We start from the raw sequence: 4,223 nt of genomic DNA on the forward strand, positions 1-4,223 counted from the left end.
GCCTGTACCCCAGTTCTGTATGCACAAATAAATAAATCTTTAAAAAAAAAAAAAAAAAGTACATGTAAAGGGACTCTGACTCCAGATCTTCCTGGGTCACTCTTAATTGGCCACGAACAAGTCTGAGTCAATGACAATTTTTTTCAATAAATCCAGCCTAAAGCCACATTATCCCATCATGGTTTTTTTTAATATTTATTTATTTATGCATACAGAACTGGGGTACAGGCCAGAGGTGCAGGGGGTGAGAGGATTCACCAGATACAGAGTTGGGAGAGAACAGGCAGATGGACGAAGTACACTGCTGAGGGGAGCAGCGGGCAAGACTGCTGTGCCATGTGGGTCACCTCCAAGGCCAGGGATCAAACTGGCACTGAAGCTGCACTGGCCACCTTACAGTGCTGCGTCCTAACCCGTTGTGCCACCAAGGAGGGCCCCATCATGATTCTTAATCCCAACTGTAGACATTTTAAAAACACACTGGTCCCTTACTCCACAAGACAGGTGAACAAATCATGCTTTCTCCCTCGTAAGTTCACCAGTTCCTCATCATTACTCTCTGCCACCCTGGCTTTCGATTACACACCTGAAAGTTCCAAAACTGGTCTCCTGACTTCTCACGCCTTCCTGCCAGGAGGACTACCCTACTCTGAGCTTCCAGGAGATCCCCCACTGACCCAGCTCAGTCTGTTGTCCCAAGGACACTTTTTTTGCCTCCAGCCTATCCACAATTTGTCCTCAGACACAGCTAGTCTTCAAGCCCCCTTTGGCCTTTTCTTTTTTAAAAAAGATGCATTTATTTATGCATACAAGAACTGGGGTACAGGCCAGAGGTGAGGGGGGGGGGAAGTAAGAAGATTCACCAGAGACCCAGTAAGGAGCAATAGAGGTAGACTGAATAGAATACACTGCTGAGGGGAGCAGTAGGTGAGACAGGAGAGGTCTGCTGCACCATGAGGCTCAGCACCTTGGGCAAGGATGGAACGCATGCTGCAGTAGCTGCAAACAGCTTCATAGTGCTGCACTTTAACCTCTCAGTCGTCATGGAGGGCCCTCCTTTGACCTTTTCTTTTAACCCAACCAATCCCTAGTCTTCCCTGCCTGCCTCAAAGATTCATGTTTTCTCTTTCTGGAAGTTAGGAACCCTTCTTTTTATTCTGAGCACTTGACTGATGTCACCTTACATCCACATCTTTTCACTATCCACCTGCCCCTTCCATTCAATGGTAGACTGGAGACTCAGTCTCCTTGGCTTACTTCAGCATGGTGGCCAGAGCAACCAGTACAAACCCCAAGAAGTCTCTGACAAATACTGACTTCTGAGAATGGCCCCTCAACAGCTTATTCTGGACAAGAATTTCTTTGTGGAGTCCCTGAACACCTCATTCATATTTATCATCCTGGCACTCTCCCTAACGGGGCAGAGAAGCATTCAATCAAGGCCATCATTTTCAATTTAATGCAACAGAAAGACAGATGGGTACAGACAAATGTTCAACAAGAGTTCAAATCCTGACTGTCACATGATGACAGCTTTGTGACCTTGGGAACATTTCTTCACATGTGAGTCAGTTTCCTCAGCCAGTATAAAGGATTCTCATAAGCATCAGAATGGTGCATGTAGAGCAGAAATACAGAAGGCACTTGATTGTGACTGATGTCAGTCCCTCACATCACTGACCTAAGAAAGCAGGAAAGGCAGGAACAAGTGTGAGGGGAGGATTGAACACGTGCTCATCTGTCTCAACAAGAGTAAACAGTGAACATATATCTACTCTGCAAGTTTATACCAATCATGTCCCAAATTTAAGTGGGATCAAGTTTTTATCAATTAAGCACCATGCCTTTAGTAGTCCCAGAGTCCTTCCAAACCCCACCATTCTCAATATTTAACAGACAGCAGCAAACTTACATAAAATGTGATTTAAGTCTTTGGTCATGTTAAATCTGGCCCACACATTTCTGAATGTTGATTCCTCCCCTACCCACAGCATGGAATCCCCTCAGTTCAGTCTTGTCAGCCTCTCTTCTCAGATGACTCCTCATACCTTCTCTACTGGCTGACCTCAGTTAGAGGGCCTAATGCCCTCAGCTCTCCCAGTCTTTACTTACATGGCAACCAGCAAGATTTTTACAAACAGGGGCCCTCCCTGGTGGTGCAAGGGGTTAAAGCACAGCACTATGAAGCTCTCCGGAAGCCACTCCTGGCCAGCAAGCTGACCTACATGGCATGGCAGACCTCTCCTGTCTCACCTGCTGCTCCTCTCAGCAGTGTATTTCAGTTGATCTGCCTGTTCTGCTCCCCACTGTCTCTGGTGAATCCTCTTATCCCCCACACCACTGGCCTGTACCCCAGTACTGTAAGCATAAATAATACTTTATAAAAAAAATTTAAAAATTTTTCCAAACACAGCTCTCAACCAAGCCACTCCACTGAATAAAAGACTTCCCAGGCTCCAGACAATGAATATGAGTCTGAACTCCTGTGCACAACAAGTAAAGTCCAGAGTTCCCACCTGTCAAGCTGGAGTACTCACAGGTGCTATTTTAAGAACTCACGTACATGTGGTTCCTTATATTCGGACTTTGCTGTCCCGCAGTTAATTCCTGCTGGCCATGAAATCCCCAATTCAGGAATTCCCTCTCTTCAGGCTCCCAAAGTACCATGTGAGCACACCTAGTGGGCAGACACAATTAATCATAGGTTACCCAACCCCCACTGAACTCAAGGGCAAAACCAGTTTCTCTTACAGTGATCCCCTGGACCTACTACAGAATTTGGCAAGCAGTAAAGTTGAGTATTTATTAAGTTAATAAAATGCATTTTTCCAACTCAATTTTTCAGAACAGTGAAGACTTGCCCTGTGCTTCTTTCGATGTTCCAACCAGGTGTTTGCTGCCCATGTAATACTACCTACCCCTCCTTTCCTATAATAGTCCACAAATCTTGAACAAGCTCAAGATTGTGCATGAAACACGCTCTTGTGCATGAAACACATTCCTCATATCTGGAACTCCAAAAACTGGCTCCTCCACCTCCTTTAAATGATATGATAGGCCACTGGATCCAGGGCAAAGTTCAATTAGCGTCTCCAAAATTCAAGCTATAGATTTTTGTCTTCATGGCTGAATTCTTTTTAAAACAGGGACAAAATCATGAACAAAAATCTTTGAACACGAAGTAACTGATAAAGCTACTTTGTCAGTAATTCTATTCCACATGCACCAGACTCCAAAATATCTGGTAGCACATCCTACTCTTTATCTGGACTAATGTCCATAAACACCACCCTCCGTGCGCGAAGTCTGGATTCCATGCCAGAAATCACTTCCACTAGCTTATTTAGGAAACAACAGGACGGGCTCTGAAGTTAAAACTCCAGACTACAAAGGTGCTGTCCCGGGCTCTAGCTCCCACTAAAGAAAATCTTCATGATCACTACTGCAACGAATGCTGAAGCCAACCAGTTTACAAAATCTCAAAAACCGCTCAAGTCATAGAAATTAAAGCTGCACTTTAAATTGAGTTTGTATGAACAACTTGGAATTTATGGCATAAGGATCCTAACCCAAGAAAGCATTTCTCTGGAGACATTTCCACATATGAGTCTGCCTTTGGAAGCACCAGCGAAAAGGTGAAAAGGCAGTAAGCAGGTTTCCAAAGAAGCATAAGGGGGGAGGAGGCCGACCGCAAGGTTCAAAACAGCAGGACCCAGCGGCTGCGGCGCCCTTCCCCGTCTCCCGCGGAGGCTCCACGCCCCCACCTCCAGCTCCAGCCCAACTGGGCCGCGCGACCCTCTCTGAAAACCCGAGAGACAGCCCGCAGGCCTCACACGCCCGCGGCCGACGCGCAGGCCCGGCGTTCCCAGGAGCGCGGGGCAGCCGGCTGAGGCCTGGCCCTTCGCCGAGGCGCGCAGCCGGGCCGGGCCCCTGTAGCCCAGAGTCTTCGCCTGAGCGGCGCGAGTAAGGGGGCGGCTCTGCCCAGGCCACGCCGCCGCCTCACCCGCAAGGACGTCCGCGACAGTGTCCCCGCCCCGGGCCAAACAGCGAGCAGCAGCAGGTGTTCCTCGGGAGGCTCCGACGGCGACAGGGATGGGGGCCTGGGCTGCCAGCTCGGCGGCAAGGGACGGACGGCCCACTCACCGAGCGCCGACGGGCTGGCCGCGGCAGGTGCTCCCTCCTCTCGACTGCCTGAAGCAGCCGCCGCCGCGCCGCCGCTCCCC

At 48.7% G+C, this 4,223-nt stretch overlaps 1 protein-coding gene across 3 annotated transcripts in view; it reads right to left on the reverse strand.

Annotated features, from left to right (window-relative positions):
* Positions 1 to 4,223, reverse strand: part of DAG1 (dystroglycan 1 (dystrophin-associated glycoprotein 1)) — a 47,434-nt gene extending 43,211 nt beyond the window's left edge. For 2 of the 3 annotated variants that reach the window (XM_004676161.2, XM_012720395.1), the window contains exon 1: positions 4,144 to 4,223. The gene's annotated coding sequence lies outside the window, so the exon portion shown is untranslated. Of the gene's footprint in view, positions 1 to 2,563; positions 2,676 to 4,143 lie in introns of those variants that run through there. The other variant, XM_012720394.1, reaches the window with a different exon arrangement.

This window comes from Condylura cristata, unplaced genomic scaffold, assembly GCF_000260355.1.
Source record: "Condylura cristata isolate star-nosed mole 26May11 unplaced genomic scaffold, ConCri1.0 scaffold00004, whole genome shotgun sequence".
Lineage (NCBI taxonomy): Eukaryota > Metazoa > Chordata > Mammalia > Eulipotyphla > Talpidae > Condylura > Condylura cristata.